The 23,676-nt window shown below is 38.5% G+C and overlaps 1 protein-coding gene across 4 annotated transcripts in view; it reads right to left on the bottom strand.

Moving 5' to 3' along the window:
- The window catches only part of TMEM200A (transmembrane protein 200A), a 46,824-nt gene that overhangs the window by 15,715 nt on the left and 7,433 nt on the right, over window positions 1-23,676 (bottom strand). The window contains exon 1 of one of the 4 annotated variants that reach the window (XM_008637828.2): window positions 13,124-13,630. The exons of 2 other annotated variants lie outside the window; for them this stretch is intronic. The gene's annotated coding sequence lies outside the window, so the exon portion shown is untranslated. Of the gene's footprint in view, window positions 1-13,123; window positions 13,631-20,551; window positions 20,656-23,676 lie in introns of those variants that run through there. One more of the 4 variants, XR_001863722.1, reaches the window with a different exon arrangement.

Below are 23,676 nucleotides of genomic sequence, written 5' to 3'. Positions count from 1 at the left end.
CCTCAATTATGTCTTCAACTGCAGACTAGAATGATCCTGCCAGACATCCACATGGGGGCATCAGTAGAACCTGTAAGCATCCACACTGATACTCAGCCTGTTGATGGGTAAATACAAGTTACAAAGTACACATAAGAGCAGAAAGTTTCAAGACGTAGATTAGTATTTTACACGTGTAAAAAAACAGAAACGTCAATATGGAGGCATTTCTGTTATGCAGATTATCCATCACAAACAATTTCTTCTGTACTTGTAATCAGCTCCATTATCACTTGCATTACAATAACCAATCTCTTTGTAGTACCCTAAACTAAGGGTTCTATGCACAGGAGGAACCCACTGGGAGCAAAGTAACCTATGAGTAGTGAGACACAAAGAGAAAGACATGCTGAAATACTGTGGGCCAAATTTATGGAACTGCATCTTAAGCTTTGGTAGCAGAATTCACTTATACAAGATACATGACTTGCACAGTAAATCCCTTTTTTCTTTTACCATCAACAATCTGTGAACATTATTGGGGGTTAAAGCCAAACAATTCCTTGGTAGTACATGAAGAAAGGCCAGCTAAACCGAGCAGAATAACTGCTACCTCCTTACTTCTACTTGCTTCCAGAATGTCCAGGTGTTGCTCACACAGGGGACTTCACATCCAGCAACTTGTGATCCTTAAAAGGTCTGCCTCCCTCACCTCAGACAGCTACATTCCATACTGCTGCCCTACATTTCAAATATACAGTTTGTCCACAGGACCAAGTCCTCTGAAATATGGCAGAGTTGCTCTCACTTCATTTTACATCTAGGAATCAGTATATGCCCATTCTGCTATTTTGCAGAAAACCATCTCCCTCCAGTTGTTCCAGTTAGATTGAGTTCCTAACACAGAGCTTGTGGAACAGCAGGCTGCCAGGCCTCAGGAAAATTAGAATATTTCTAGCATATAGTAGTGCTAGCTAAAGCGTGGTGTCCTAGTTAAAGACCTGTTAATAGATGCTTTGCTGATAGCATGCTGGCGTATCTGGTGTGCTGTGCATTTGCAGTGCCCTCCATTTGTGAAGTCTATATATCCATGTTTTAACACATTTGACCTACCCTGTAATTGCCCATGCAATTTAAAACATGATCTCAGTTCGCTCCTGTGATCATGAGAGATGTCAACACTGAGTGATACTAAGTAACAGCTTAATTTAGGAGGAAATGCAAACTATTATTAGCATGTATTGTAAGTTGCAATTTCTTCACAAAGGCTTGCAGTAATTTTTTCGCTCTTCAAGGTCCTCGTTTACATTATTGCTATGTCCCCTCATGCCATTAATATTTTACTTACTTTGATTTAGCCGGGATATAGCCATTGTTAATTAAAGAGATAAATATCAGTTTTCTTTAATGAATATTCTCCTGACTTACACAAAGCCAGCATAATGTTCAGAATCAAGCACTTACAAGTTAGGCACATTTAAACTAACATGAATGCATAACCACAATTATTTGAGGCACCTTGTTAAAAACTGTTGATCTGTGATACAAATATAGACAGCATAAACAACTAAGAGATGATTCCAACAAGAAGTTAGAAGTCCAGAAGACAGAAAATATAGTCAAGTTTTTCCAGTTAGTGTAAAATTTACATTTCTGGCTTTAGAATCTTCTCAGATAATTACAGAGCATTTGTAGCTATCAGTCAGTCTGGTATGTCTAAACATTTAGCCAAATTTCTGAATGCATTGCTGAGGAGAAAATACAGTAAGGGTCAGTAAACTCAGCAGAGCACTGAATGACAACAGATACAGTATGGGTTACTCTTTTTTCTTTTAAGAAACTACTGCAAAACTACCAGCTCTGTGCAAGAAAAGCAGGATGAAGAAATTGGGAGAGGGAGATTAAGCTGAAAGTGTAGTTACAGGAAGCTGTCAGCAGTTCACCATAAAGTTTTCAGTTCAGAGTGTAGGAGGAAGAGTGAAATACAATGTTACCAGTTAATTACTTTTTCTGTAGAAGGCTAGCAACGTGTGGCAAATTACTTCAAATGGATTCATTTAGACAGTTAAAGCAACAAGTAAAAACAACACTAAAATTATCTGTGCATATTTGAAGGCATTCACTAAAATTCACAGAAAATATACAGAGCACTTTAAAAAAAATCTTTATTTATGACTCCTCTTTTCTCACAGTTGTGTTCAAAGGTCACAACTCAGTGCATGCTCTTCCTAGAGGAAATACGACAGCAATGCTAATGTAAGTATGGAGTAAGAGGCAGCATTAAAATACAACAGACATTATGGAACAGTTGGGACTGCCCGCATTAGTCCAGCCAGAGCATGCCTGAAGTGTAACCAGTGTCCAGCTTTGTGAGATACTGTCATAATGTGCTGATTCTGAAGACAGGGACTAATCTCTTTCACTTCCTTATGAAAGCCTCAAGGGCTTTGATTCTGCAGAAAAGATGCTTCCCAGAAAACCATGGGTAAAGTAAATGGGTTAGACAGCTGGATTAGTGTGTATATGTATATGTTTATATAAGAGTTCATTATGTGACTAAAATGTGAATCAAGTAATTACTACTTGTTCACGGCAATGAAAGTGCAGTAAGGCTTCAATAAGCCAGACACCTGATAAAGTAAAAGCACAGCTGTTATTTTTTTCTGAAACTGTGCCCAAGAATTAGCAGAGCAAATATCAAAAGGAAAAAGTTCTGTACAACTGAGCTCATGAACTGAGCCTGACATTTGAAATAGTGGCTGATAGAGCTGCAAACATTGAGGACCACACAAAGTGAATAAAGAGGTAGAGAAGCATGCAGAAAGATGAACCAGATCATGCAACTATGCGCGAACAGCCTGGAATGTCAGAGATAGATAGAATGTAATTAAACCAAGGCAAACACCAAAAAATTAAGATAACAAATGCAAACATACTAGGAAGCAAGGAAAAATCAAACCAACAAAGATACCTATGCAAGCAATGAAAAAACATGACAGATGATAATAAAATCAAAAGGAAAAGTAAAAAAAGCATCTGGTTATGAGAACTGTTTGATTTGTAGGAAATATGTAAGGTCTGTGGGAGTTAACTAGTCAGATACACTTGCAGCTTCTGGCAGATTTGGCAGCTGATCACATCCTCCAGGTTCAGCTGGAGGACAAGATTTTACAGAACGAGATTCTCCTTTTCCTTTCACATCACATCACTGTTCTTCCTCTATAGAAAGCATCAACCATCACCTGCCCAGAGGCCAAAATAATCACTTCACAGGTGCTTCATTTGGACTTCTCATTTAGGCTTCTAATTTACTGTTTAGTTTTCTTTATCCTAGGGCATCACTAAGACACCAGCAAGGAGCAAGAAGGCTTGCTGCAGCCCTCTCTGAAGTCATGGATTGCTCTATGCTCATTCAGTACAGCCAGCTAGCACAGCCACCATCAGACAGTGGATCATAAGCCCCCCAGCCTCAGACACACCACCAGGCACCAGTGCCTGCACTGCCCTGAAACACATGCATGCGGCTTCTCAGGCTGCCTTGACATCCCAGGGTGTGGTTCTCAGAGAGGCACATCCCAATTGAGAGCATTCCGGATTCCTGCCAACTCTGATGCTTCTGCCTGTCAAACAACTGTGAATTTGAGAAAGGTTCAACACAAGCCTTTGGCAATTTTTCACAGCTGAGTTGATGAGTGGGTGAAAGAATGGGTCACAACAGAGGGCACTCACAACATCTCTGCTGTAGCCACTGAAAGCTAAATTCAGAAGATGCCAACCACATAATTTGAAATATAATTTCTGTACTGTCAGAAAACAGCACAGATCATTTGGTATTTTTGTTGTTGTTATTAATATTGGCAAATGTCTATTTGTTGCAATGTTTTATTCAGGATCTTTCAAGGATCCTGCTGCAAATTGCAATCATGAACACCCCCAGCACTTCAGATTGACTAAAAGCTGTGTCTAGATTTTTCATGTGGACAGTCCATCTCCATACAGTTCCAAGTCACATTTTCCAAGCTATGGAAAGATGCTTGTATAGTAGACCTCTATTACATGCTTACTGACATTTAGCAGACTTGTGCCACTCAGACTTCCCCATCCTAGGAACAGCCAGTGACAATATTGACCTTGATGGCTTCCCATGCAATGGGAATCCATGCCTCTGCCATAATAGGAGCACAATATACAGCTCATCCCTGCCAGACATGCTGAAAGAAGGGAGACGATACTAGGAACTGCTTTATTTAAGCTGACTTAAATCTCCAAACACAAACCCAGCTGCGGTGCACTCTTCCTAACTTTTCAGTTCATAATCAACATGTAGATCAAGAAATCTAGCCTGAAAAATCCCCATCTGAGCAGCAAAAAAATGTACCCATACTGCAGGAAGTTTGTGTGGGCAAATTATACGGAGCCAGGACCTTAGAAGACAAACCCAGATGTGTCAGCTTGCTCTGGCACTAGTGAGACCGATCCCTAAACCAGCCTGGAAGAAATCACTGCTTCTCCATCTCTTAGGTCTTCCCAAAGAAGATTCCCTTGCGTGAAGAAACTTTCTTGATAGAATATTTTCACTTACATTGAAATCATTATAGAAATATGAGTAAAGAGTATTTTTGTTATCACCAAAGATTCACAGAACATTTTGGGTTGAAGGGACCTTAAAGATCTTCTAGTTCCAACCCCCTTGCTGTGTTTAGGGAGACTTTCCAGTAGGTCAGGGTGCTTAAAGCCCCATCCAACTTGGCCTTGAACACTTCCAGGGATGGGGAATCTGCAACTTCTCTGAACAACCAGTTCCAGTGCCTCACCATCCTCAAAGTGAATAATTTCTTCCTTATATCTAATCTAAACTTATCCTTTCAGTTTAAAGCAATTTCCCCTTGGCCTATCACTACATGCCCTTATAAAAAGTCCCTTTCCTGCTCTTCTGTAGGCGCCGTTCAGGTACTGGAAGGTGCTATAAGGTCTCCCCAGAGCCTTCTCTTCTCTCAGCCTGCATTCATTGGAGAGGTGCTCCAACCCTCTGACCATCTTTGCAGCCTCCTCTGGACTCACTCCAACAGGTCATTAATCATTAACAGATGTCAATGACATCATCATCATCTCCTGGTGCCATAAATACCCCATGTGATACTGGTCACAGAGGATCAGTATCTACAAGATTTTAATTTTCTTTTCATCTGAGGTATGATATAGATCATGCAACTCCTAAAGCAGGACCATGGTGTCACAAAAACTGCGCTGAAAAAATGTGCCATTTTTTCTAGCTTGAAACGTGCAATCCATGCATAATACAACAATTCATGCATTACACAGCACCATACTCCTTCTCTATTCTATTCTATTCTATTCCACCATTGTTACACTCATAAATAAGTATAGTGACACCTGTCCTCGGTAAGTGTCAAACAGCTTTAATTGCATCACATCACCATGTAGCACTTGTTCTGAAAAAACAGTATTGAAGGACACTGATGAAGTGCAGTACAGCCCACAGAATATTTGTATGAAACCTTCAATTTTCCAGCACTTCCTGATTATCTTCTGATTTGAGCTGTGTGTCCCAGCTGAGCATTAACATTGATTTTTTGATTTAATTACAGACACTCTGGCTTCGAGAGCTGTGACATGCTGAAATTCAAATGAATAGGGCATGCTCTGGCCTCCTAATACATGCTGTGCTGATTAATCCAATCCTGTTCTGATTTTCTGCAGTGCAGGATACGTTTATCCATTCCCCTTCCTTCACAATGAGTGCTGTTCACAATTTGCATCCCTGATTTACCACTGATTAACCATATGCCCCACATCAGCTTTGTGTACTTCACTGAAACTGTTATCACAGAAACCTATTGCTGTAAAAGGAACAGGGGCAGTAAGAACAAGGCAAAGGGAGGGCAGACAGGAACTCCGCCTGTGTTTTGACAAAGGATTTACAGATTTAGATTTGTATAGGCTGCAATAGGCATATATTCTTCACAACATCTTCATTCTTATCCTTTTCTTTTGAGAGCACATGTGGTTGTATTACAGCTCAGTTGTTAAGAACCTTTACTTCATGGACAAAGTAAGTACATTACATCCATCCAGTGCCAACTCATGGAAGGGGTAAGAAAGAGATGCTATTCTCAGCTAAAGAGTACTGACTCATGTTTCGTACTCTAAAATCACAACCAGACCCCAGCATACCAAAATCTACTCTTAGTCAATATTGCAACAAAGTCATGTTCAGGAACATAGCTATAAAAATGACATCAGGAGATTATCACTGGTAGAATTTAATCACTTCTTAAAGTTGAATATCCATTTCCTCCTTACAGAACAATTAATGCATAAAAAAGCTGAGGGCAAAATTTTGAAAAGTGATTCAGAACCTTTTTCAGAAATTACCTGTGAATCTTCATTCAAAATGGAAATTGAGTTCCCAAATTACTTATGAGTTTTTGAGAGTTTTACCCTTAGGGTGTGAAACTACAATTACAAAAAGGTTCCTGTTTAAGCATCTGAGTATTAGATCTTCTCAGATTCAATCTGTTAACTGGGCCATGGCTCTTTTTCTCTGACCCTACAACACTGTCTTCAAATTCCTATTTACTAATCACCAAGTAATTAAGTCATAACTGTTTCCCTAGGCAGCTGTTCTTTCCTCACTTCTGCTTTATTCTCCCCATATGTCAGCTTTATAAAGAATTGGATTTTAGACTTTCAGACAACCTTTTAGCTGATGAATTCCCACCTTTGCTGTCTGTAGATTTATAGGACTTTACTGCCTAACAGCTTTTGTTGATGCAAAAAGAAGAAAATCCATTTCAAACAAGAATACACAGGTCATACTGTTCACTTCCCTAATGTGTTTATAGGGATCACCCTGTCATTATTTTGGGACAAAATCTTTGCATTTTTCACTCTTTATTTCAACAGTCTAATCTGCTTGGGGTCTTGAATCATACACAAAAAGCAGATTTAAAATACGTTAAATGATGTGTAAATTCAGTAGTTCCTCCTTTAAATTACAGTAGGCTTTATATAGCAAGGAGGTGTGTTAGTGTGTATAAAAAACAAGCCCATCAGCTCAGAAGGTGTTAGCAAAGTTACTATCAAAGATTTACCAGTCTTCTGCTGAAAGGCTCTAATTATAAAGTCTTTCAATTTTGCTCTTTGAAAACATGCTTCCTTGTAGTTCACAGCCCACCTGTGAACTTTTGAAGAGCCTTCCTGTAGAAAATTACAGTGGAGGGGAAAAAAGAATAATATAAATCTACACAGAAAACATTTATTATAACATATCACTATCATATATAGGCAGCAGCAATAGTTTATTCAAAAGCTCTCTCTTGTCAGCTGCGTATTTAATTTGTGGACTAAGCATCAAATGATCATCAAATGATTACACAAGTGCTACATTACTGAATATACCACACATTCAGGACTGATTTGCTTATACAAACAGAAAATAAACATATTAATAGTGTAAACAAATTATGTAAGACTTTTATCCCTAAACAGTCTGCCTTGCTGAAACACTGAAGCTGGCCCCTCGCCACAGTCCTCTTCATAGGAATCACTTCAATATTACATTTAATATTCAACTGCTCAGAAAACATTTTGTTCTTTCTCTACACAAAATCAAAAAGAAACTTATGCTTCGTATAGTGTCAACACTCAGAGTAACTTCTACAAATAGAGAATCATAGCACATCCTGAGTTGGAAGAGACCCAATAATCATTGACAAGAATCATTGAGTCCAGCTCCTGGCCCTACACCGGACACCCCAAGAGTCACACCATGGGCCTGAGAGCATTGTCCAAACTCTTTGTGAACTCTGTCAGGCTTGGTGCCGTGACCACTTCCCTGGGGAGCCTGTTCCAGCACCCAACCATCCTCTGGGTGAAGAATCTTTTCTTAATACACAACCTAAACCTCCCCTGGCACAACTTCAGGCCATTCCCCTGGGTCCCGCCACTGGTCCTGAGAGGGAAGAGATCAGTGCCTGCCCTTCTGCTTCCCCTCATATGAGGATTTTGAAGCCCACAATGAGGTCTCTCATCAGTCTCCTCTTCTCCAGGCTGAACAAACCAAGTGACCTCAGCCACCCCTCATAAGGCTTCCCTAACTGAGTGAAGATGCTTCTTTGATTATTTTTAAAATATTCTCTCTTCAATGCTGTTCTTAAAGCCAATCTAAAATCTAGGGATTAATCTAGTTCTTATGAAATTCTCTTACTGCCACTCTAAATCCTGTTTCTCAGAGCCTTCTACTCCCAGCTGCTGTCAAGCAGCATGAATGGATGCCTGAAGAGCCCAAGTCAGTCTTATGTGGAGTGGTTTAGGGAGCTGAGGATTTTAGCCTGGAGAAAAGGAGGCTCAGGGGTGACCTCATCACTCTCTACAACTACCTGAAAGAAGGTTGTAGCATGGTGGGCATCAGCCTCTTCCCCCTGGTAACTAGTGGCAGAATGAGAGGAAAAGGCCTCAAGTTGCACCTGGGAAGGTTTACATTGGATATTAGGAAAAACTTCTGCACCAAGAGGGTTGTCAGACATTGGAACAAGACTACTCAGGGTAGTAGCCTCAGCTGAGTTACCAGCTCTGGAGGTATTTAAAAGATGTGAAGATGTGGCACTTAGGACATGGTTTACTGGTGGACTTGGCAGACTTACGTCAACAGTTGGACTGTTGGCTGGATGATCTTAAAGGTCTTCTCCAACCTAAACAATTCTATGATTCTATGACTGAAGAGTATCTGAAGATGTATATGTTAGACTGTAATCTCTATGGGACAGACATACTGTGATCCATTGTTCTTTTCCAAGCTGGAGTGCAGGAGTTCACAATTGCTGCACAACAGGTTGTGTACATCTCTACCACTTACCTACTTGGCATTCTCTCAATTCAATAGCAAAACCCTAAATCAACTGAATTCTGAATAATTTTTAGTTAATGGGTGATTTTTAAGTGTTTTCTGTCACTAGATATATTTCAGAAATTAAAGCAAATGCTCGGTGAAGGTTGCTTTGACACTAATTAGTAAAATTCCTTGAAAATATGTAAAGCAAAACTTTTGTTTCAGTTCTAGTCATTAGACAAAAGTGGTCTTATTGGAGCCATCTTGAGGGACAGTTGCAAAGCTGTGAGATCAGATTGTATATCATACTCCTCAGGGGAGCATTATTAAAACAAAAGAAAAACCTGCAGCCATGAGATTTAGATGGACTGTTTGTGCTAAGAATAAACACAGATGTCTTCCTGAGTCACTGCCTGGATCCAGGCATGCCAGATTAACAAAAATTAAATTCTCCTATCATTACAGACAAAACACAGATAAAGAACCTACTTCATACTCTTGTAAGCCAAATATCATATACTTAAGAGAATATCTGTTGCATAACAGCAGTAAATTTAATTAGCTTGTTTCAATAGTGAATTTAATTATATTGTTTATCTGTGAACATTTATGCAAAGATATATATCTTCACATTTGCATCTTGACATGACTAATGAAAACACATTGTTTTGTCTGCGACTAATTCATTTTCACTTAATATGGCAATGACTGATTAATTTCATTTTCTGGTGTGGAGGCCATCCTGGAATATAGTCAATGTTCCTTCAGAACCTCTGAACTTAATTATCTCCAAATAGAAGGCAGAGAAATGGATACAATTTTTCTCTCTCTTTTTCTCTTTTCTTTATCTCTGAAATTACCTGCTGTGTATCAGAAGATTTTTCAAAGATTTATGGCAAAGTAAATTCTACTCTTATTGGTGCCCAATTCTCAACAAAAACCTTGCATTAGTAAGGCAAGTAAAATTTGTTCTGGAAATGTCTGTTGGGATTACATTTAGTGTAATTTATTTAAACTAAACTAGAAAAAAAGATCACCTACATTTATAGTTGTGGTCCTACTTTTTTTAACTGCATATAAAATTATGACTGGCTTCTATGGAAGTTTTAAATGTGCAAGGAATACAAAATGATATTAAAGGATATGGGCCATTTACTTAAGAGTTTGACTCGATGATCCTTGTGGGTGCCTTCCAACTTAGAATATTCTGTGAATTTGTGAATCTGTGATATTAAGTTGCTCCTCTCACAAGAAATAGTATTATGAATACCAAATAACTACACTGGCGATGAGATCTCTTGAATTTTGAGAACATAAATTTACTTGTGTCCTCTCAGCATGGAGCAAAGGTAGGTCTTTTCATTGAATTTCTAATTGTTTAAGCTTTCCAAGACTTCCCACATCATTGCCAAAGTGTTTTACCATTCCACATTTATGGAATGTAATCTCAATTCTGATACATTACTGAAAAATAGTAAGTCAGGTATGATGGCTAAGTCACTAAAATCAAGATGGCTGCATGAAGTCCTAATTACTGACATGAATTGCAAAATTTGCACTGACTTATACAAGGACAGAACTTCACCTGTGAATTAAAAGATTATTGTGTGGATATTCTGAAGCACTCCCTTCACACACACTACCATAATTTGGAAGCTACACAAATGTGAGGAACACCACATAGAAAATGAGAAAAGGTAGCATGCAAGAAGAAAATTTTTCTAACAGTGCTAGCTTTCCAAAATAAAATATTATTTCTAGACAATATCCAGCAACCTATGCACTAACTCAGCCTTTTGAATTTTTAGTTGCCCAGGCTCAGTACCCCAGAAGTGACTGGAAAAAATGGAACAATATGGAGAATTGTTTAGATGTGAATATAAATAGCTTTTAGCTTTCTTAACAAAATCTTAAGCAAGCAAAACTAGTTCTAGGTCAAACAACATTTTTTTTCTGTGTGTCATTACCAGTTTAGAAAGTTACTTTACAGAGCAAATTTTGACTAAATACATCCTTTTGTGAGGGGAAAATAAAGTTTCACTTTCCAAACACTCAAAAAATATTTTGGTTGTTTCAACTTTTGTTTTCAATTTTTATTACTTTAGCCAAACCCATCTGCTGAATGGTATGGATGCCCATACAGGGATCGTGAGTTTTTTAATCTGTACTGCATCTTCTGCAAACAGATATAGTTAGCAAAACTGCTGTTCTGATATACCCATAGTATATCCTCAATTTTAGCTCCACCCTATTTAGAATTTTCGACAATGGTTAAATAAAAACACGCTGAAAAGAAACTTTACAGCAACTCTTCTTTCATATTATTGTCAATACTGAGTTGGAATGAAATGCTTTACATGTAAAAGTGATTTCTTTAACCAAAATATTTCAGGTACAGAATGAGTCATAAATCACACAACTTCTATCAAAAGAAAGAAACACTTCACATAGAACTGAAATACATCTGATTAAAAAAATACATGTTTTTATAAAATGTGATTCTGATCTCCACAAATTATGCTGCTTGTAAGAAACTTTTAAACAATACTCAGACCATTTTTAGATTCATACATTACCAGCTGTCACAGACTGCAGCCAGCCTTGCCCCCTGAGGTTTTCCAAATTCTTGTCTTTGCTACAGAACATCCTACAAGCTTGCCAAGAGCTAAAAAGCCGCTGCCCAAATAGAGTAGATTTATTAGAAAAGCTGAAGATGTTTATTGCAACGGCCAGTTATTTTCCCTTAAATATCCCATTGTTCTCTCACTGAAATGTACTCTTGGTTGCCAAAACTTTTACATATTCCTGCTTGCTGGGTTTTATGAAGAACCGACTTTTAAACAGTAGCTGCAACGCTCTTTTAAATCAGGAAGCTCCACCAAATGGATATTCTCTAAGGGTGATGGAGTTTCTGAACTTTATCTTCACTAGAGTATTTTGTCAGACAACACAGTACTTACTCTGTATAGAAGCTTAGTCAGGAAAACTTCCTAGCAGGATATTAATCACATTTTTACTATCCTGTTGCATCCTCCTCTCTGCCAGGCAAAAGACCACACATATCCTTCCAACTGCTGCCTGGGGACTTCTGAGCAACATTCATTATACTTTCATTGAAGTGACCCCTTTGTCCTCTTTTTAGGGCTCCCTGCCTGGTACCACACATAGGAAGATAAGCAAAGAAACAGAACAGATGGCAGCAACAGATGCCATTGCTCATCATAGGTGAAAGGTTATGGCTAAATTCACCATCCCACAGCTCCCATGTTTCCCTCAGTCCCCCCACCACACATATTGTCACAAATACATCATCAGGAGAGGAAGCTGGTTACACTGCATCCTCAGGCCTACACATGAATCTTCCAACTCACAGCAAGGCCAACACCTCAATGAAGCTTTGAATCCATGTTTAGAATTTAAACACAGCTAATTAAAATAAAACCAAACTTTCAAATATTTTCTACTCCTTGCTTTACTTGTTGCAGGAACAACTGAGAGCAACTAGAAAAACGACACACATATTTTTTTCTAAACTTTGTGTATTTGCGAACATTTTTGTACAGAAGGTTTCTCTTTTTAATGTGGTCAATTAGACTGTTATTTTTAAGAGGTTTATTATAAAGCAATATAGAAAATAGAAATAAATGTGTTAACAAATTCAGGAGCACTCAGAAGCCTAGCATTTGAAACTCACATTAGGCACTGATTTCTACTGTACATTGTCTCCATTACTACTCTTTAATACACAGATAACACATATTTAAGCTAAAAGCACTTTAGAACTATTTGCACTGTCCTAACAGCCAGCCACAAAACTGGAAATGAAAAATAAAATACGTATGTCTTCTGGGAAAAGTCTTCAAGAATACTGCATGATGCCACCAGCCAAAAGGCAAATACCAAATTCCAGTTTCCAGCCAAAATGCCTAGGAAAGACTAAAAGCAGAGGGCAAGCCTTAGCAGCCGTAGTTCACCAAGTAAAATATTCATATCCTAAATCAGGGATTTTCAAACATCTGATGTTTGTAGAAACCTAAAAAATTTTCAGTGCAACCTCCTGTAGAATTTATACAAACTTTTTTCCTCATCTTCCGTAAGTGTCTTAGAAGTTGTTCACAGACCCACCCCCATTAACTTTCCATGAATTCCAAAGATCACATGTCAAAAGCCACAGTTAGAAATTCAGCAGCCAAATGAACCATCTTTTAAAGCTGAAAATAAATAGATTTAGAAGACAAATTTGTGAGAAAAAATTAAAGTGGGGGAAAAAAACCAAAATTAAAAAACACATACACAAAATTTCTTTACTGCATGTCAGAACGTCCAGCAAACTTAATTTCTCAAGGCCAAATCCAATTGTCTTCATCCCACAGTAAGGTCAGATCTCCAAATCTCTTGTAGCCTTAATGGACTGGTACTGAAAGTCAATGGCAAGTCTCATGTCAGCTCCAGAAAGCAAAACTGGGAGTGGTCAAATCTCCATCACCATTATGTCTCCATCAAGTAACTCCTTAAATCTCCATGTCTGTTATTTTAACAGCCAAATGTCTTAAACAGGAACACTTGAGCTATGAAGCAGATCTTCCACAGATGGGTCCAGATCCTTCATGCTGACTCTGACTGAATACTGCACTCCTTACATTCCCTCCTAGGAAATCTTCTGCAGTTCCCAAGATAGCTGATTTCCTTCAGCCAGAAGCTGTTTCATACACATGTAACTGTGGGAAGTGCTATGACAAATTAGGATCTCTGCAGTGTAAAAGTAAGTATACCTGACCAGAAAAAAATAAAATAAGAAAGTAAAAGAAAACAGAAGCAGCAAAAAGCTCAGTATGAAGCTTTTACTCATAGGAAGAAAGTATCCATACAATAATCTTGGATTAGCCCTAAAACCTAGAAATAAATTAGATGTCTGTCTCTGAAAACATTTGTTTTCCTGGTGCTCACTGAACTTTTGAAATACAGTTACTTTTGCACAAATCTTCATATTGTTCACTTATTCAATTCATCTGTGTTGGTGATAAAGCCATCATAACTTACCATTTTCTATAGTCTCAGAATTCAACATTCCACTCCATAAATGTCAAATTGGAAAACACTTAGGCAACAAAGTGAAAACTCCCTGAATACTGTTTATCAAAATAGTAGGATCTGAAAATGAATTCAAATACAGAGCATCTGCTGCTGTGCTGCCATAAAAGTTCACAGCTGCATTACCAGACATGTGGTCTACACTGTCTCAGGATATCTGCTGAGATGGGGAAAAAGAACTCCAGCCCAACAACGGAAGACAGGCTAAAAAAACTTCCCCCTGTAATAAAGAAATTAAGACAGACAAAGCATCAACCTCGAGTTGAAATGCAGCCATGTTCTTGAACACAGGACAGAGATTTGCTGCCTGTAGTTGCAGCCATTCTTGCCATAATCAGTACTTTGCTGGCTGGATGAGATGCTGTTGCTGTGACTCATCTGGGATATCACCACGCTGCAGGAGAAATCCTGCTGTGAACTACAGTCTGTTCAATGTAGGAGTATTACAGTAGCTCACAGAAATTGTTCTGGGGCACTTACAGATGCCAAGATGCATTACTTCTTCTATTACAAACAGTTCAAGTGGAACAGACTGGAACTACTCATTTGAGTAAGATTTTATTTACTGTTGGTACACATGAAAGAGTTGGGTTTTAGCATCTCTTAACAAAAATGCAATTCTAACACATAGTATACTGCAGATTATAAAATCCTTGAGGAGGCTTGAGCATATGCAAACATACACTACTGCAAGCCCCACTAACTCTCTCTGCACTTGGGTCTGTCTGCCTCTAGCTCCTCTGCATCCTATCTCCACTACATGCTTTCCTCATACACTTTCCTCAACCTTTCTCACTTTTTTCCTATTTAGGAAACAATTTGGGATTTCAGTTTTACTGGAAGGATTGTAAGATCTGTGATAGAGATCTGTTATGTCAAAAATTCTAGGAGCTGGCACCAACCAGATTTTCAGACTAGTGCAATGTTTCCCACATTATCTCTGTACAATAGGCAACTGAAAATCCAGGACACAAAACAAAAACATTAAAAAACACACCAAAATCTCTAATGAAGATTAGGAAACATACCGATAAGTTATGTTTACAAAGCTAGGTAAACAGTGACTGGAGCTCTTACCAATTAAGATGTTCCAGCTCCAGCTCAGCAGGGTTGAGTGTTGCTACTAAGGGAAGTGCGCTTTGCCCTGCTGCATCCGACTCCAAAACTTCTCAGTTCAGTCTTGCAGTGCCCTTGTGGAACAGCAGAATCAGATGTGCCAGGGCCAAAGTTAATGCAAGTTGCAATGGAACATGCAAACACCTTGTTAATCTTCATTAGTGATTTATGCTTATATGTGAAAATATGACCTGTAGCAACCAAGGACATGTCGTGTTCACACCTGCTGTTCAGAAATGGAGGGAAGCCTTCAGCAAGCACAGGGATGGGAAGCTGCAGGACTAACATCTTAGACCACCACTGCAAAACCTGCCATTGAACTGGGATCAGAGACTAGGAACACTGTCTAACTAGCCAGAAAGCTGCCCAGCTTTTGGGTAGGCTGAGTACAGAGTATGGATCTCAAGCTGTCACCCTTACCAATACCACAGCCTGTTTGTGTAGGGGATGTGGAAAGTATCAGCTTCATTAACTTTATCCAATCAAGGACCTCTTCAATACAAATGGGAATAGTAATCTGAGGGGAAGTGATAAACAAAAGCACGGGGATGCAAACTGTTAGACAAGGGATAAACAGAGACAATGCCAAAAATCTCCAGATACTAATTGATGGACCACTAAGAAACTGAGGGGTGTGCATGAGGTGTGCCTGTGTATTCACTCACAATTCTCAAGTTGAACTAGTCATTGAGTGGCTCTGGGACCTGGCAGGGGTATCAGGAGGTTCATGTGGGTATTTGGGGGGATCCCCAAGTGTGGAGTACCTGTGGAACAAGTGTGTGAGTGCATGTCTATTTGCAAGGGTAAGGGGTATTTGCAAGGGTGGGTAAGGGGATTCAGGCAGGAGGGCTGGGCAGAGAGAGGGGCCACAGCAGTGCTTGGGGGATCCACAAAAGTGCATGTACTTTCACTATTGAATGTCAATCCTTACCAGTCGAAGAGGAGGACAGGAACATGGCTGTAACACCACTCCTGAAAGCGTTGTGTGTGGATGCTGTTGGAGACAGTACCTTGTCTCTGGCAGCCTGAGTAGCCAGCCATGCACACGTCCTCTCTGTGTGTGTGTGTCTCTGGGGTACCTGTTTAGCTTTGCTACTGGTTGAACCTGTAAATAGGAAAGCAGCTGCCGTGTCCATCGTCTGGGAAGGACACCTCTAGGTTTTAAGGCACTTCAGACTGGGCTCCAGCAGCCAGGAAAAACTGTCAGGCTCTGAAGCTGCTGGATGGAACAGCTGCTCGTAACATCCCATAACTGTTTGCTTAAAGCTGATATATAGATGGCCTGCAATACTACAATCATATGAACATTGGCTAAGTAACAGCCCTTCTTTTCATGACCCATACTACCAGCTTCCCATTAAGAAAAAAATTTAATTCACATTGATAGTCTTAGCTCACTGCTCCTGGAAGACTGCTGAGGATTTTGGAATAAAATACAAAAGCAATACATCTTATCCCTCCCAGCAGAAAGAGAGTGGTAAGTAAAAGTATGCCATAAAAATGAAGATAAGCACATACTTTGTTTAGTCACCTAGTTATAGGAGGGTTACATGAACTAACCTTTAGTTGAGAAAAAAAGTTGGAAAGGAAGAGGTATGGAAGCCATCAAATTATAGGGTTAACTTTCTTCTCCATGCTTTCTGCCTATGCTTCACCTCTATGTCCCCATGCTCTGCATAATTTTCAAGTCATTTGTCTTATCAATTAGATATCTTAATGCCTATATGTGCTTCAAAAGCATATACCAAGACAAAAGGTTAAATCTTAAGTTCAAGCAACAGGAGGTTGCCATCAGTTTAAATGGGATTAGAATGCTATTTGTAATTCAGAATTATTATTTCTATTCTCAGTAATTCTTGATGCGTGCCTTGATGCTTTTCAAAATAAGTGCTGCTATGGTTTATAATTTATATGCTTAGGAGTCTTTGGAGGTGTTCTCAAATTTTAAGAGATCAGATCTTGTTTTTCATTCTTAAACATTCATGCTTCAGCATTAAAGTGGCTTATTAAACAATATGATCATCATTATTGTGGAACTTGAAAAGGTTGATCTTTTTATAACCTTAAAAAGTAAAAGAATCATTTTAATATACCCACAGGAATTATGGGAACTTAAATTGTTATTTCTATAGTGACAAAAGTGTGCTTTATGTCTATAAATTTAGCATAAACTTCTACAGAGACCCTGATTTGTAAACATCTGCTTATCTGCACTTTCTTCTTAATTTTAGAATCGCAAAAATTTTACAGCAAATTCATCAGAGTTATTGCATCTTGTAAGCAAAATAACATTATAATCTTACAAGTTGGATGCAGAATTTGTTCAGAAATAAAATGCCTTTATTGCACCTAAATCCTGGAATTCCCTCCATTAAAATCAGTGTGATTTTTCATGTGACGATCGGCTGCTAAAACTGGCAAAAATCTGTGGGGCTGAGGCCAGAGTACCATAGCTTTTCATTTTGTTGCTTGGCAGTTAGGGAAAAATTGTCATTCCACAGAAACTGGCAGATCTAATCATATGTGTAATTTCATATGGTTTTGCTTATCAAAGAAACACATAAGCGGTATGATTTTCTAGGCTTGTATTTTAGTTCATTTGTAGGACTGACACTTTGAATAACCATAAGGAACAGGATACACGTGGCCAAAAAGTGGAAAAATTATTTTTATAAGTTTTCCTGCTGTGTAAAATTTCTTCAATTTTTAGTTTATGAAAATAGTTCAGCTCTGAAGTTTTTAGCAGCAGTAACACACACAGTAAAAACATCACCTATGAGCTCCTTTCAGCATCACAGACTATAAAAATAAAGCACACTAGTCCACATCTCAAAAGAGAATCATAGAATACCCTGAGTTGGAGGGGACCCACAAGGATCATTGAGTCCAGCCCCTGACCCACCACAGGACCATCCCCAACAGTCACATCATGGGCCAGGAGAGCATTGTCCAAACGCTTCTCGAATTCCGTCAGGCTTGGTACTGTGACCTGGGGAGCCTCTTCCAGTGCTCAAACACCCGCTGGTGTTTTACCCTTTCCTAATATCCAGCCTAAACCTCCCCTGACACACTTCAGGCCACTCCCTCGGGTCCTGTCACTGGGCACCAAAGAGAAGAGATCAGTACTTCCCCTATTACACCTTTAGTGTACTAATTTTCCTTGCCTCTTTATATTTCTTATTTTCCTAGTAAGTTCAATTAAAAAATTGCCTTTGCCTCACCTAACTGGTGACTGTAGAGAACAGGCCTCTTCTTTCCTGCAGGCACATCTGAGTAGATGCTTCCAGAAAATGTAATACTACCTTCGCTTCCCTGAACTTTCCCTAGATTTTAATTTTCTGTTACGGTGCATCAATTATCCTGAGGAATTCTTCATATTAAAATTAATTGAAAGGTGCATTCAGCAGCTTATTTTTATGCTCAGCAAGCTGACTGCAGTTAAGTATGCTATGACCACAGAGAAAAATATTTTCTCTGAATATCTTTTTAATCTACGCCTCCCATGTGCTTCTGTACTCTAAAAGCCTTATTTTGGCTTGCTCCCAGTGTTCTCTTGAAACAAAGCCTGGTCTGTCTGTGGTAGATCACTTGTCCGTATGTTACCACACGTGTTCACATCCGAGAAATAGGGTTGGTTACTTCCTCACTTCCGTAGAGGAACCAGGAAAACTCATGTTTTATCGAAGTCACTCCAAGATGTTGACTATCAGAACGGTATTCTGACATTTATCTATAATGCCTACCCTTGCCTCCTCTTCCTTCAAAAACTGTTTCAGAGTGACAGTAAAGACTTTATCCAAAGCAACCTTATGACAAAGCAAGGACTGAAGTCCACTACATGTGTTCAGCATAAAGTAGAGCACAGGAAAAAAAAATATGCAAACAAGTAAAACAAGACTACATTACAGGGAGAATAAGGATTGTATGAAAATACTAACTCGCTTTAGATTCTCACTGATTTCCTTAGCTCTCTATACTTCTCTTCATCTTTTATTTCATAAGTCACTCATTTGTTCCAAGACCTTGAAAGTTTTACTCAGCCCAGCACTGGACAGATTTTTGGTAAAGATAAATCATAATAATTAGTACCCTTAAATCATCAAGAAGCTGAACTAAGTTAATGTATGGTGTAACTACAAGGTGTACAGGTTTTACAGAAGAAGAAAAGAAATAAAATGTATCTTTTGTTCAGTATACATGTACTAATGGATAGTGTACATGTGTATTAGTACAGATGTACTAATATTCAGTGAGTGTTTATTTTCAGCAAATAAAAAGTGACTAAATTATTACTTCCAGATAAAACAAGAGGCTTTACAGATAAATCTAGCATGTATTATTAAATATTTGCTTTTACAACATTAATAGCACTTTTACAACAATCCTTGGATACTCTTTGTTGTCCAGCCTTTGAAGAGACACCCAGGATCTTTTCTGCAGACCATAAAGAGTCTTTTCCCCTTTTATGATCAGTCAGAATTGCAGCCACTGGGCATACTAACACCATGCAACCAAGTGCAGTAAACTGAACTCTGAGCTACAGATAACAAAATCCAAACCAAAGCACCATGCAACAGTGCTTGCTTGGGGCTTGAAAGCAGAGCAGCACCTCCTGCTGCCTTGGATGCAACATCATTTTCTTTTCCTTTTTGCAGAGGTGCTGTTTTCCCCAGACGGCTTGGTGCTGCTTAAGCAGGTAACAAAATCTCTGACACTGCAATGTGCAGATACAGTCAACTTTGTGTTGAACAGCTCATTATTAGCTGAAGGGCTCTCATGAAAACGAATAGCCCTGCCCTTCAGGCACTGGTACCAAGGATTGCCGTTTGTCTGAGGAAGTTGCATCCTAGAGAAAGTACAAGAGAAAATTAGTCCTCGTGTCCGTCCTCGCATTTTGAGAGCCAGTACTTCTTTTTCTCCACATTCATCCAAACAGAGTTATCTTTTAGCATAACTGTGTGTGGCTGACAGAGCCCAATTTCTAATGAACACATATGATTAATTGGAATATGAGATGTACAGTTCTAGGGGAAGATCTTTATGAAAGGTCCACTGCAGACCACTTATTATTTTGTAATGATTTGACATCAAATCATTCCCATTAGATTTTGGGGAAGTGTATTAATAGAGTCAAACTATCTCTGGCTGCAAGGACTTGTCATTCACTGACAGATAAATGATGGACTAGAGTATACAACTGTCAAAGTATTTAAATCATGTGCTATGATACAAATTCTTAGATTATCAGGAAACCTACAGAAAAGTAGACCATGAATGTATATTTTTTAATCATTATGAAAAATTTTTATGTCTGCATAGTAAGGCTGGTTGATGTCCTCTTGGTAAAATCCCCCACTTTCTCTGCCATCAGCATCTCAATTTAAAACGTAATCATTGTTAATGATCACTACAGTCAGACATACTCCAGATGAAGAGCTTTCACAGTTAAAGTCAAACTGAGCATAATGAAACCTCCCATAGTTCACTGAAAAAAAAATGCATCCAGAGGTCATTCTTTGGTAATTCTTGTATTTTCCCAACTGATATTTTTCAAGATTATCCACCAAAGATACTGAGCTTCCTCTGTATTTTCCTTGTACCTCACTCTCCACTGACACCTTTGGTATACAGGAAAGATTAAATTTAGAACTAACTAGATAGCTGTAGATGTAAGTTATTTCCAAATATTTTGCTTTAAAAGATAGTCTGAGCCTGCAATTGATACTGCTTAAAACTGAGTACAAGAATGAACCATGACAGCTTGACAGAATCTAGTCCAGCAGTTCCAGCCGATTCTGTCACAGACCACAAGAATTTAGAAGCTAATTATTGTAAATGGCCCTGCCTCTCTCCTTTCCTGTGATACATTGTATTCTGTATCATTGCAAGGAAATAGTTTCCGTTTCCAAGTCCACTTAAAATGCCACGTTAACCAGTTACCTGGTTACTTTTTTTGTAAATTTGTCTCTGTAATTTTGCCAGAATTTAATAGCTTAGGCCTTTTATGAAACTGCATCTGATGTTTTTGTGAAAACTTCACCAAAAACTGGTTGCTTGACTGCTAAATGAGATTGGGGAAAAATACATAGCAACAGTGACATTCATATTTTGAACTGCTTATTTGAAAATCTGAAACTTCTTACATACACATAAATTCTATGCCGATTGTTGGTATAACTGGGACATGAGTTCTGTTATCTGTTCAGGCTCAACAATAACATGAAAGAACAGGACACAGACACACACACACAGAGAATAATGATCTATTCTGCACAAAATTGTAAAATGCCATTCAAAGAAAAATATACCACAAAACCTCTCTTTATGCAACACAAATTTTGCAGGCTAACACCTCAGTTCTCCGTTATTAACCAAGACACCATATTTAAGAATGGGGATAATTCTGAATATTTCACATACTATTCTGTCAATCTTTCTCATATCAATGATTTTTCTTGTAAAAAAGAGTAAGTCAGAAAGAACTGCACAATCATATTAAGTTGAGCCCAGTTATAGACTCTGCAAACACAAAGGATTTGTTGAAGTCCAAGAGTTTTGGGTAGCAAATGAGAATTTTAGAATAAGCAAGATATTGATGTTATTTAATTTTGCATATGAAATCCTGGTTCCACTGAAATTACCAGACAAACTCTCAATGATTCTTTGAGACCACCACATCATGGGCTGCTTTGTGACATGAAGTGAGAAATCTTACCCACACTTTGGTCTAACCTTGCAAACATACTAGCAACACAGTAACTGTCTATAGTATTCTCAGTAAGTGCTACTGCAACCTTTTTCAAAAACTTGTTAATTATCCCATAAACAAGCCAAACCAATCTCTTCACCAACAGTGTGTTGGGTAATTTTTACCTTCTTTGTTAAAATAGCCAAAGCATTATTTTGCTTATGAAAATATGGATTCCTCCTTACACTGTTTATTTGAGATAGCATTTGCATGAGATACTAGAGGGATTAAGTATGCTCAAAAATCGTATTTCATTCATAGTTAGCCAGATCACATTGTCAACTATTTTATTTCTGTTCAGGAAAAACTGTCTAACCTTCCTTCTCTCAGGTCTACTGGTGGGGCAGTCCAATACCTCACCAAGAACAAAACACAAATGTCATAATGCCCTTCTTTCAAAAATATGATCTATCCTCATCAATTCCTTGGACAGACTCTCCAAATCCCACACTTGAGGCTTAACAGTGGACAAGAGTAACTGAGACTCAGCCAACAGGAGTTGCCTGTAAGGCAATGATGTGTCTGCAGAATTTTCTTTCTACTTAGACACATTTGTTTCATTCACTACACTGAGCATGTGCAATATAAACTTCAGCAAGGAGACGCATGCTGGAGATCAACATTATCTCCAACATGTATTTATCCATACAGTTGGAGAGAGTTGCCTAAAATAAACAGCCGGGCCATTATGTTTGTCTACATAACAAGCTTACATTATACAGTTCAAAATAATAGCTTTGATGGAATTTAAATCCCTCTAGAGAAAAGCACTATTTAGCCACAAACTTACAACTGACTGTTCAGCTGAAAAAAATATGTATATGCATGGATATTTTAGGCCAGAAAAGACCATTTTCTTGTGCATACATAAGCAAGGAAATTCAGTTCTGATTTCTGTATCAAGTCTATAACTCCTCCATGAATTACTTGTTTCAGATAGATAGTCTTGGTTTCAATAGAGACAACTCGGCTCTTAGGAGATACTTTAACTCATTCTTTTCATGGTTAGAAATGTTTCCAATTTCAATTGTTATTTTATTTGCAGTTTCAATATTCTGATTTCCAATACATTTTGGTGCATGACGTCTTCTAGGATTAATGACTCTGCTCAGGTGCCAACATTCACAGAGCTCTTTCCACTCACGGTATATAATACTGACTTGATTTTACATAGCACCTGTCATTCAAATGTCTCAAAAAATTCTCACAAGTGTGTAAGAATGGCAAACTTCCTACAGAAATATCCCCGTTTTGCAGCCAGGCAAACTGAAAGAAAAGACACTAAAGATAATATTCACCAAAGGAATTAAAATAACATGGGAACAAGGTGTCTATGCATTTCTGGGAAGGCAGGGTCAGACAAGCTCTCCAAAGTCACAGGCCAACTCTGGCAAAGCCAGGAACAAACCCCTCATTGTCAAGATTCTTATGCCTGTGCTTCCACAACAAGACAATTGTGACCTGAATATATTATTTCTAGATACTGTTGTATGAAGTTCAGGTGTACAACTCTGTATTTGAAACAGCTCAGAAATACACTACAGATTTAATACTGATGCTTCAATTACAGCAACAGTACAAACTGTCCAGCACAGGAATGCAACAGCTTTTACACCATTTAAGCAACTGGCTGCTCTTACCCCTCTTCATACAACGAGACACTTTAAGCCTAATGAATGACAAATACCAATACTCACAGCAAGCCCAAATTTGCCTTGGCAGCTGCTGCAACTCTGACCTGTGGCAGAGAAAATGAAGACCTCAGCCTGGCCGTTCAGTCCCCAGCGACTATGTGTCAATGGAAGCGTGCACACTCAGTCACTTCTTTGCACATCTGAACCTGGGAGGAAGGTTTTCTTCTGGATCAATGAATACTGCTGAGTAGATGAAA

The sequence above is a fragment of the Corvus brachyrhynchos genome, unplaced genomic scaffold (genome assembly GCF_000691975.1).
Source record: "Corvus brachyrhynchos isolate BGI_N302 unplaced genomic scaffold, ASM69197v1 scaffold14, whole genome shotgun sequence".
Taxonomy (NCBI): Eukaryota; Metazoa; Chordata; class Aves; order Passeriformes; family Corvidae; genus Corvus; species Corvus brachyrhynchos.
Note: the sequence above shows the minus strand (reverse complement) of the source record. Positions and strands in the feature narration are given on the sequence as shown.